General features: G+C 36.4%; 1 protein-coding gene across 11 annotated transcripts in view; it reads left to right on the top strand.

Annotated features, from left to right (window-relative positions):
• TBC1D5 (TBC1 domain family, member 5) overlaps positions 1-12548 on the top strand; it is a 425203-nt gene that overhangs the window by 62922 nt on the left and 349733 nt on the right. Inside the window, exon 4 of one of the 11 annotated variants that reach the window (XM_014537571.1) lies at positions 8424-8449. The exons of the other annotated variants lie outside the window; for them this stretch is intronic. The gene's annotated coding sequence lies outside the window, so the exon portion shown is untranslated. The remainder of the gene's footprint in view (positions 1-8423; positions 8450-12548) is intronic. 11 annotated transcript variants of the gene reach the window in all.

Below are 12548 nucleotides of genomic sequence, written 5' to 3'. Positions count from 1 at the left end.
AGATTTCTCAATAGCATGATGATTGCACCCACTTTCAATTTTAATTTATGACACGGCATTCCTGAAGGAGTACTACTATTAATAAATTTGATGGGAAAATTTTCCTTTTCAGCATCATCTGTGGAATCAATGGAATCATCACTCAAATATGTGTGAAAATCTCCATCGAGTATATCCAAATTTTCTTCATTTAATTTTTGAACATGCTCATTTTTTGGACAAAGAATTGCACGTTTAGATATATTTTTATTATTATCTATAGCAGTGGTTCTCAACCTTGGCTGCATGTTAGAATCCCATGGGAATCTTTAAAATCCTGATTCCTGGGCCCCATCCTCCGGAAATTGTTTCTTTGTTATGGGGTGGGGCCACAACATCAGTAACAAAGAAACAGAAACTTTATTGTGGGGAGCCACTACAGTGTTTTGGACAGGTTCAAGCCTTGGACTGAGGAGAGGGCACAGTCCTCTCATTGCCACATGCAAGTTCCAGCTTGGAGGGCAGGGCCCTCCCAGCACAATTATAGCCAACAGCTGTAGTTGTAAACTTGAACCTATGGTCCGAACACGTGGCCCCAGGTGCCTGAGTGATGTGGGCTTGATAGAGTTCAGGTGCATGTAGTTGAGTAGGATTGAAACCCAGGAGAATGTTGTAAACATCTTGGTCACGCCCATACTTTGCCTCATAGCATCTACTATAAAATAAAGGCATGGCTGTGGGCGTGGTCGCTGTCTCTCAGAGAAGCAGCATCCCACTGAGACCCAGCTTTCATTCTCTTGTCTGTCTTTTCTAAGCCTTTCAGCCGCCCCCACTCAGGTTCACCCATGGCCGTGCTGTTGAGGCACACTCCCAGGGAACCACGCTCCCAGGGCGGGTTCCTGCCTCAAACCCTGCCCTTACAGGAAACAACTCCGGGAAACAGCTTGGGGGAGGGCAAAGCCGTTGCCAAGACAACCCCTGCAGGACTGACTTCCTTCCAATTGGTCGCGGCAGTTCTTCTGCATGTGATGAACACCACCCATGGTTTTTATATAAGTAGATGTGCATCATAATTACCAGAATCCAGTTGTTTGTCTCTATCCCATTCCAGGCCACTGTTATCTCTTACCTGGACTTTGCAGAAGCCTCTTAGCTTTCTCAGTCCCCACCATGTTTGTTCTCTACATAGCACCCAAGTGATTCTTTTAAAATGAATGCCAAGTCAGGTTACTCAAAATTCCACTGTTTATTCACTAATTTCTAAACTCTTACAATGAGCTTCAAGGCCCTACATTATTTGACTTATTTAACAACCTCTTCTGTACTTCCTTTCTCCTACTGTAGCCACAGTGGCCTCACTGATGTTTTTCAAACATTGTCGTCTGCAAGTCCATAGGCCGGGTATTTGCTCTCGCTCTTCCCTTTGTCTGGAAAGCCCTTTCCTTAGATATCCAGGGCTTTTTGTTTTTACTCACTTTCTTCAGGTCATCTCTTAAATATCACATGTCAGAGAGTTCTCTGATCACCTTATATAAAATTATAACCTTAATCCTTTCTCTACTCTCAAACCTTCCTTATTCTCTTTACCTTGGTTCAATTTTCTCTGAAGCATGTAATATCATCTGAGATAGTGTTTGTTTATTTTTATTTATGATCTGTTTATATTCTAAAGAGGGTTCTTTAGAATATAAATTTTATCAGGGCAGGAACTTAGTTTTATTGTCTATGGAATACCTAGCTTTTAGAGCTAATTTTGGCACATGACAGGCACTCACTGTGTTTATTTGTTGAGTAAATGAGTTAATGAATGATTGAATAAAGGGTAGAATTTTAGGTAGATGTGAGAAGCTTTGATATGTTTGAGCAGTGGTTCTCAACCTTGGCTGCACATTAGAATCACCTGGGAATCTTTTTAAAATCCTGATTTCTTGGCCTCATCCTCCGGAAATTCTGTTTCTTTGTTATGGGGTGGGGCCACAACATTAGTAACAAAGAAACAGAATTTCCGGAGGATGAGGCCCAGAAATCAGGATTTTAAAAAGATTCCCAGGTGATTCTAATGTGCAGCCAAGGTTGAGAACCACTGTGTTTGAGGAACTGAAAGAACTTTCCTGTACATTTGAGGGTGGGCATGGTAAGTCTCTTAGTTTCAGAGGCCATTCGTTACATGTAGTTTTGTCAGCCAAACTACAGAAGGTAGACTTCAGCTTTATCCGTAGGTATCACGGATGGCACTAATTGTGTAATCCACATTGATACACTAAAAGTGTGATCAGATCTGCATTTTAGAAAGTCTGGTTGCTAAAGTATGAATTAGAGAGGAGCATGATGATGATCACCTAAACTAGACTAGTGATATAGAGATAGGAATATGGGCAAATTAAAGCAGGCCCCAGTAATTAATTGGATGTGGAGCAAGAATAATGCTTATGGCCAGCTAGGTGGATAGGATGCTATTCAGAGATCAGATGAGGTTTGGGGGTAATTGAGTCCAAATTGTGTTTGGGGTGTTGTATTGGTTTTTTAGGGCTGCAGTAACAAAGTGCCAAAAATTGGGAGGCTTAAAACAACAGAAATCTAGAGTCTAGATTAGAACAAGCATGTCAGACTCGTGGCCCGAGGGTTACATGTGGCCCACAACTAATATTTTCGTGGCCTAGCCAATATGTCGGTATGTAAGAAACATTTTAATACAAATTTCGTAACCTAATTTTTACAATATCCTGTTATACATAATTATTAATAACGAACTACAACATTCACTAATGACTGATTACTATAATCGTGTTGCATTCATTTCCCTTACGCACCTTACGCGCAGGCACACCATCTCTCTCCACTAATACTAGCAGCGAATATTTTAGCAGCCGATTGCCATGTCATTGGTCTTGCACTGACTTGTTTGGTGTGCACAAAAGGAAATATTTTGCTTTCGGAGAATAAGAAAAATAGATTTATTTGCATTATGCTTATTAATTTGTGCAGTTATTCAGTGTCTGGTAAGTTAATGTTCAAGGAAAAATATTAATTTTTATTTAAATGTTCTATTTTATGTTAACGATTACTCATTTAATTCAGCCCTTTGTATTCAGCATGTCTTTATCGAAATAAACCTAGGTTTCTATGAAAATTGAAGCTTTTGTTTTTTGCGGCCCACATAAACTTAAACCTTGTTTATTTGGCCCGTGTTAGCCTTTTGAGTTTGCCATACTTGGTCTAGAAGACCAAGATTAAGGTGTTGACAGGGCCAAGTTCTCTGTGACTGCTTTAGGAGATAATTCATTCTTGCTTCTTCTAGCTTCTGGTGTTTGCAGGCAATCCTGGACTTTCTTTGGCTTGTGGATGCATCACTACCATCAAATGGCTGTATTTCTTCTGTGTGTCTTCACATAGTCTTCCCTCTGTGTCTTTCTCCTTGTCCAAATTTCCACTTTTTATAAAAGACACCAGTCATTTTGGATAGGGCCTACCCTAAAGTGACCTCATTTTAACTTGTAAAGACCCTATATCCAAATAAGGTTACATTCTGCTACTAGGGGTTAGGACTTTAAAATATCTTTTATTGGTGAATGACAGAATTTTACTGAAAAATTAATAGGATTTGATTAATTGAATTAATATCGTGTAGAAGGTCAGGAAGGAGAACGATCAAAGGTAGATCTTGAATTTTCGTGCTTAACTGAGTGAATGCTGGTACTGTTAGAAGGAATAGGAAAGTAGGGGGGAAAGGGAAAGGCATTTTCTAGACAAGGTGAGGGCAGAGGGAAATGAGTTTTGTTGTAAGCAGAATTTGGAATTGTATGAGATAGTCAGATCAGTTCATGATCTAGTCAGAGTTCAGGGAAGAGATTTGCATGGTAGGTAATAGCTGTGCTCTGAGAATGTTTTGGTTCTCGAGGGAGAGAGGATAGACAGAGGAGAGCTAAGTCTGAAAAGAAAGCTAAAGAGAGAGAGTTACTTTTGTTGAAATGGATGCCTTCATCCATTATAGAAAAAAATAGTCTCAAGAAATGATCTATCCCTTTACTCTGTCAATTCTGGTAACGTCTGGATAGTGGATTTAGTAGCCGAAGTGGTCGCTGCATGAACAGAAGTAGAGTTACCAGTTCCTGACAGCTGTGAGTCAGCCTCTGGGCATCTTGCTAAATTTTCAAATATAATTATACAGTAGACTTCCTTTAACAAATTCTGTGTTCCCAGCTATAATTATAACTGCTTTTCTTGCCTGTAGCCTGTTCTTTGTCTTACTACTCTACTCCTTATCTCCCCCTGCTGGTTAGAATTATCCTCTGGTCATTTGGGATCCAGAAAATAAGAAGCTTGTTTAGTGAGATTTTCTTTCCTCAGCATAGATTTACCAGTGCACTTCTTTCAACTCTAGTCACAAATACATTCCCAGTAATGAGAAGTAATGCTTTAAAGCACACACTAGCAATATGCTATATTAAAGTAATTTTTATTTTCAAAGAATATGGAAATATAAATTAGGTACATTGTAGGCTCTCTATGCAACTGTCAGAAAATGACCACCACAACTTATCCAATGCTCCACGTAATAGTTAAGACTCTAAAATCTTGCTCATGGCCATGGTTTAGACTAAGAGTTTTTGTATTTTTAATAAGTTAAGGTTTATAATCAACAATGAAGTCATCATAAATCCTCCAACCATAATCCTGCAATAGTTTTCAGGACTCATCATGACAGTAATTTGTAAGATCAGAAATATGAGTGGGATTTCCTGTTTTCTCATATATTTTTACCACCCAAATAACCATTATGAAAATCACTTTAAAAAATGGCCTGAGGTCCTTTACAAATATATTGTAGTTTTGGGGTGATAAACTTCAAGAATATATTTTTGTGTCACATAGATTATACTCTAATTTTAATGTCTCTTAAAAAAGAACTTAAATGTATAGATTTCTGAATGTGCAGGAGAAAAGGTATGCTTGACATTTTAGCCTGCCATGCAAGTAGTCCAGAAGGAATTATGAACTTGTGACAATAATACATTGTATATGTAGTTTTCATCACTAACTTATTGATTAAGGGTATTTGTTATGTGGCAGGCACTGTACTAGTTGCTAGAACTCTGACATTTTAGTTTGAAGAACTAGATTTTAAAAGTTTCCTTAAAATGCTTGAAATATGCTTAGGAATAAACAGAGTATTTAGTTGTCTATTAAAATAATTTTGTGTATTCTGGGTAGCTTTAAATATTAAAAAGTAGGACTTCCCTTACACAATAATTGGTTGACACTTTTTGACCTCATTGTAAGACTGCAGAATTTAATGAACAAATAAGGCATTTTCTTGATACATTTAGAAGTGAGCTTTGAAGCCTTTTAGCATTAGATTGACAGGTTTACTTTTTGTGAAAGAAGTAATATTTCATGTTTTCAGGTCCTCATGCTGTCATAGGACTGATAGAGTCTTGTAAAGCAGGGATTTGGAATTCACTGTTCTAAGAGATCTCTCTTACCAGTATAATTTTATGCTCATGTGGCGAGGTTTCAGGTTGAGGAATGAGATTAGATTTGCAGGGGCAGAATTTTTGCTGTCCTCGTTGTTTTGGTTCCCAAGGAATGCTTACCCATTAGCCTCAAATGTGCTGTGGTATTAGCTACTTTAAAATAGATTTCTCAAGACTCTTTATTTGGAAAACCTTAAATATGCATCGTGATGCATTACTTGCAATAAAAAATGAGGCTACAATTATATAGAACAAAACACTACAGCTGCTGACAGATGTCATTAACAACTTACTCAAACACAGATCTTTCTAAAAGGAACTAGTAGACATCTGAGTCAGAAAGTTAAGGTCATTGTAGCTCAAGGTGACATTCTGTTGTCCAGGACATTTATTGTTTTTTGTTTTTGTGGCTATAGTCTTTTAAAAATGTATTGGGACCTTGGTATTTGATATAGTTTTAAAACTTTCTTCTGAATAACAATTAATAAATGTAGAAGGAATGAGGGAAATAGTAAGTCACCACAAGGCAAATATTACATTAATTGTTGTAGGCAAGATCCATTAATGGATGCCAAAATAGGATGCAAGTTTGAAGAGAAATAGCCTATTTGCATAGTCTAAAAGTATCCCCCTAAGATGTTTAATAATTTTAAAGGGAAATATAGTAACTTTACAGAAGAAAAAGTGGCAGACACTGAGTGATTTAGATTAGCATCACCAGTTAGACGACATATTAATGAGATATGATGTGATCCATTGAAGACAGCACAATATCACTGATGTGATATTATTGCCAAAAATGTATAACTTAAGTGAAATTATGAGACAACATTAGACAAACCCAAATTGAGGTGCATTTTGCAAAATAACTGTTGAGTACTGTTCAAATATATCAGGGTCATGAAAGACAAGGAATGTCACTGATTGGAAAAGACTAGGGAGACATGACAACTAAAGGCAATGTGGGATCCTGGGTAAGATCCTGGAATAGAAAAAAGTTGGAAAAATAGAAAATAAAGGCAGAAAAAATAACATTAGTGGGCAACTGGAAAAATGAGTAAGGTGTGTAATTCAGTTAATAGTATTGAACCAGTGTTAGTTGTATGGTTTCGATAACTGTAGTATAGGTACATATAATGTTGACAGTAGGAGAACCTGGTGAATGCTATGTGGGAACTCTCCTACTTTTGGAACTTTTCTGTAAGCATAAAATTATTTCAAAGTAAAAAGTTTTAAAACGCGAATTCTTCTGGAATCTAATATAGTGCTCTCAAATTTACCCATGATACATAAAGTTATTGCTCTACCACAGTGAAGTGGCTTTGGTTTTGGAAATAATAATTATTTAGACAAAGTTCAGGGTAGATTCCTGGTGCAACATATTTTGCTCAGTACTGTGTTGCTGACCACCATCTGTTATCTCATTTCCTCTAATCAACTTTTTAAAAAAAATATGCTTTTACTGATTTTAGAGGGAGGAAGGGAGAAGGATAGAGAGATAGAAATATCAATGAGAGAGAAACATCGATATGCTGCCTCCTGAACACCCCCTACTTGGTTCATGGGTCGATGCTCAACCACTGAGCCACACCGGCCGGGCTCCTCTAATCATCTTTTAAAAACAAATGTTGAGACCCAAGTTGTCTAAGTTGTAATTGGCCTCTTGACTAGTATATGGAAGTATTTCAAGATTAGAAATGAATGATAGCCTTCACTAGGAAAGGAGAAAGAGGGTTAAATATATGGTGATGGGAGAAGATTTGACTTTGGGTGGTGGGCACACAATGCAGTGTACATATAATTTATCATATAAAATTGTATACTTGAAACCTGTATAATTTTATTAATCAATGTCACTCCAGTAACTTTAATTAAAAAAAAGAAATGGATGATATCCAAAAGTGACATAAGTGAATAAATAGCAGTTATCTGAGGATGTGTTCCATCATGATTTTACAAAAAATGTGGCCATGTTTCCAAGCTGTAAAAGATATATATAATACAGTGTTCCAAAAATTTGTCCTTTTTTATACAAATTGCATTTGAGATAAGTTTCAGCTGTGAAGAAGTCTCTGGGAAGAAGTAGGTCATGGAATGAACTTTTCGTTCTATAATGTGAAATACATAGCAGGTCACTTATCCATTTGAGATTGGAGTCACATACATAGCCTTTCTAAATAAAAATCTATAATACTACTGTCTGAACATGGAAAGCTATTAGTTATCCTTACATAGAGAAGGTTTATGCTTTATTGTTGCAAATACCACTACCAACTAAACTTAATGAGGTTAGTGGCTCTGTTATTTAAAAAACCCTACAATATTCCATCTAGAATAGTGCTGGTGATAAATCAGTATTTAATGAACGAAAACTGAAGACTATGTAAGGTAGATTTCTATATTAATGTAAAATTCAGATGTCTACAGTAATGCAAATTAGGGCTGAACATTTTGAATCCAAGTCATTTCAGAGAATCAACTCCTTTCTATTAAGTCTGCATTTGCTTTTAAGGGGGTCTCAAATTTCATAGTTGATAATTTAATGATACTATGAATATTTCTGTACCTGGGTTTGTTTTGTTTCAGCAACAGTGTGGATTCTGGTGATGGCAGGGCATACATAGCCCGTGGAAAGTTCCTTAGAGAGTTGACAGTTGTGTTTTGCCTGAGAAGTTGAAATCAGGGGAGTAGAGAGAGTGAATGAAGAATTCTGTTTCTGGAATATAATTCTTAGCAATCTTGTAAAACTTATTCTAGCCAGAAAATATTTTCAAAACAGTTATTAGTATTATTTACATCATAAGGAGAACTTAATGGCATAGTCAACTTGTATCATTAGACAGCTTAAAACATCCTCTTTGGAGTAATAACATATGAATATATTTACTGGAATATACACACTGAAATTAATAACTTCTGCTTTGTTAACAAATTGCTAATTTTACATTGTTAAATTATTTGTTTTTATAGACCTCATCAACCCCTTTGACCCAAAGGTAAACTTTAAAAATGTCATTTTTAATTTTTTTTTTTTTACTGCTTTAATAGCTGATTCCTCTTTCTCCATCACGGTGCATTATGTTTAATCCTAATGCTTCCTTTCATAGTCATGTATAAAAGGTAATGAATTTCCTTCAAAGAATAGGTTTGGTTAGCCTACTTTAAACTCTTTGGAGGAGTGATCATGTGCACTTTGCTTGTGAGAGAGGGAAGGGTTGATTTTTCCCCCGCATTTAAGTACTATAGCATGCCCATAGGAAACTAAAATTGCTTTAAGTCTCATTTAATCTTTTGCAATTTTTATTATTCTAAAGGAACCAAGGCAGTATTTATAATTTTTACTTGTTTTCTATGAGGAATATATAGGCTTTATATTAAAATATGTGCTTTTAATGTAAGATACAAACCTTCCCTTTGGTTTTAAACAGGGCAGATTGGAAAGAATGTTGATGGGGGTTTGGGTTCTAGCTCTGCCAGATACTCACTCTGTGACTTTGAACAAGTGAATTTATCTTTCTGAATCTTCTTTATTTTCATCTATGAAATTCTGAAATTAAGACTAACTTTCTACCATGGTTTATAAGGGTTACATTAACTAAACATGGTAATGTATATGATAGCACTAGGGCAAGTTGCTTAAATCGATCAAATCTGCTGTGAACAGTGGCTCCTGGAGGTGTGCTGAGCACTGTGCCTAGAACACAGTCCTCACACTCAGCTAATTGGCTCTGATTTTCTGATGAGAAAATGCCTGTGAAAGGATGTTGTGAATTGTAGTATTGGAAGAATAGAAATATAAAAAATGCTTAATTGTTTTAAAGATAGTCAACTAAATTGATGCAGTTTTATAGAATTTTTATATCAAAGACCCACAATTTGTACAAAATAACTCATTAATTATTACTCAATAATTAATAACATGATTTTGAAACCATAAAAAAGGCAGTAGTATATTATCCTATTTTTAAGCAACAGATTTTGGGCTCTTTCAAATTATTTCTTTGTATTCTTTTTTTGTTTGTTTGTTTGCAGGGGAAAAGTCATAGTCTGCATTTATAATCAGGACTAGCTTCCTGTAAAATTATTTATTTTAACTTTTTATTTATAGATTTTGAAATTTACAATTCTAAATACAGCAATAGTAAGGCGCTGCATTTTTGCAGGAGACAAAAAGTACAATTAACATAAAGTCAGAGCCAGCCACAAATAAAATATTCCAGCAAACTGTGTAAGGAAAAAAACTGCTCTGGGAAGCAGATGCCAAGAAATGTTGCAAAGGTGGTCTTATTACATTGGAAAGAAAAGAATACAGAAGGATTAATAGTAACAGCAGTAGTAGCAGTAATAGTAGTAGCAGTAGTAGGAGGAGGAGGAGGAGGAGCTGGAGGATGGAGAGGGAGAGGTGGTTAGCAAATAATATTGAATGAGCACTTCCTAAGTCTTAGGCACTGTTTAAGTACTTTATGCAGATTTTCTTCCTTATTAATATAGTATGCACATAGACATGTAGGAATGATTAGGAATATGTTCCATATTGAAAGAAATATTACTTTTATGTTAATAAGTACTGTAATTGAAGTTATATATGTACATATATAACTGTGTATGTAGTCACACACATATATATTATTATATACAAGTGTTATGTGCATATATATTAATATATATAAAACTAGAAAATGGAACCTTCGTATCAATACATTTTATCTTCATTCAATATAAAATTCTGATTTGTAATAATATTTTTTATTTACTTGAGAAAATGACTTGCTATAAAAAGATATATTTATGGTGTACGATTCTTGATATTACCCTGGGAAATATTTTTGTTGTTGTTATCTGTGACTTGGATGAGAAAATGCATTTACTAGTTATAGGTGATACTAAATATTAATGATTAATCTCAGTTTCTTTACTAGAATTATTATAGAGTTACCAGAGGGTTCTGTTGCTTGATGTTTAGTTGAATATTAAGATGGTTGGGAAATATTTAGTTAAATATGGTTTGCAGTTTTTTCGTGTTTTAACTAATAATAAAACAGTTATGTTTACTTATGTTCATTTTTAACTGGGAAAATTAGGTGAGTTGATAGTTTCATTATATTTTTATTTCTAAAATGGAAATGGTTTTAAAAATCATACATGGAAGCCAGTCAGAAAAGGTGGTATATTGTATGATTCATTTTTAATGAAATGTCTAGAATGGGAAAATCTGTAGAGACAGAACATTGATTAGGGGTTGCCTAGAGCGGGGGTGGGAAAGATGATGGTAGGGAAAGAAGGAGAGTGACTGCTAATGGGTGTGGGATAAAACTGTTCTAAAGTTGATTGTGGTGATGCTTGCACAACTCTGTGTATAAATTAAAAACCTTGAATTATATACTTGAAATGGATGAATTGTGTGGTATGTGCATCATATCTCAATAAAGCTATTAGAAACATGATACATGACCCTTTGTAGAAAATACCAATAGTACATAAAAGGTAAAGAAGAAAGTAAGATGTACTCCAAATTCCAACTGTTCCTGTGTGTCAATTGAGAGGAACAACCTTATTTTAAATAACTACTCAATCAATTTCATTGTGTAGATACACCATAAGTTATTTAATTAATTTTCTAAGGATGGGCATTTTATTGTTTTCCATTAAGTAAAGTTGCAAATAAGATCATTGCATGTGTTTTTTTGTGCAATTACCTTTTCAGGATAAAGTCTAGAAGTAAAATGTTGGGTCAAAGATTATAAGGATATTTAAATTTTTGATTCATATTTTAAAATTGCCCTTTATTAAAATGCTCCAGTTTGTGCTTCCCAAGTGGTATATGATAGTGTCTGAACCAACATACTCTTGCTAGTGTTGGATCTTGTCAGTATTTTTAATCTGTGCCAATTAGAGGAAAGTAAAGCTTTTTTATTTACTTTTTTGTGTGTGTTTAACTTGTTATATGTCCTTTAAATTTTTAAAATATTTGTTTTTCTTCTTTGTTTCTCTGTTGGGATAACAATCTTTTTTTTTTTTTTTGCTTTGATGTGTAGAATCTTTTTCTATTAATAATATTTACTTTTTGTCTGTTAAATAGAATGAAAATATTTTTTCACTGTTTATTTTTATACTGTGCAGAAGTTTTGAATTTTGTGTAGTTATATTTATTACCTAAAAATAGCTTTAGTAACTTTGCTACATTCCAAGATTATAAAAATATTACCATATTTAAAATTACTTTAATGATTTTATTTCTTACTAGAGGCCCGATGCAAGAATTTGTGCACCGTTGGGGTCCCTCGGCCTGGCCTGTGGGATCAAGCTGAAACTGGCTCTCCGACATCCCCCGAGGAGTCCCGGATTGCGAGAGGGCGTAGGCCAGGCGGGAGAACCCACTGGTGCACAATTGGGCCCGGAAGGATGCGGGAGGTTGACCAGCCAGGGAGGGACCACAGGAGGGCTCCAGGGTGTGTCCGGCCCATCTCGCTCAGTCTCGGCTGGACCCCAGCAGAAAGCTCACCTACTGGTTGGAGTGTCTGCCCCCTGGTGGTCAGTGCACGTCATAGCGAGAGGTTGAGCTGCCTTAGCATATCATTAGTATATTACGCTTTGATTGGTTGAATGGATGACTGAAAGACTGGACACTTAGCATATTAGGCTTTTATTATATAGGATGTTTAATTTTTGATTCGTTTGGCATTTATTTAGTACTAGAGGCCTGGTGCACAAAATTTTTGCATAGGCAGGGTCCCTAGGCTTGGTTGGCGATCATGGCCAATCAGGTTCCCTGTCTCCCCGCCTCCTCCTTCCCTTGCCGCCCATGCACCACCAATGTGTGATTTCCCACACCTCCCCGCCACCCCACCTCCTTCCCTTGCCACCCGTGCACCGCCACCGCATGGTTCCCCCCGCCTCCCTGCCTCCTTCCCTCGCCACGCACACTGCCACCACATAGTTCCCCCTGCCTCCCCACCTCCCTCAGTCGCCATGCACGCCACCACTATTCGGTTTCCCCTGCCTCTCCGCCTCCTCCTTCCCTCACCCCCCTGAGTGCCACCACCACGCGGTTCCCCCCACCTCTTTCCCTCGCCACATGTGCCGCCACCACGTGGT

Source organism: Myotis brandtii, unplaced genomic scaffold (assembly GCF_000412655.1).
Source record: "Myotis brandtii unplaced genomic scaffold, ASM41265v1 scaffold18, whole genome shotgun sequence".
NCBI classification, from domain to species: domain Eukaryota; kingdom Metazoa; phylum Chordata; class Mammalia; order Chiroptera; family Vespertilionidae; genus Myotis; species Myotis brandtii.
Note: the sequence above shows the minus strand (reverse complement) of the source record. Positions and strands in the feature narration are given on the sequence as shown.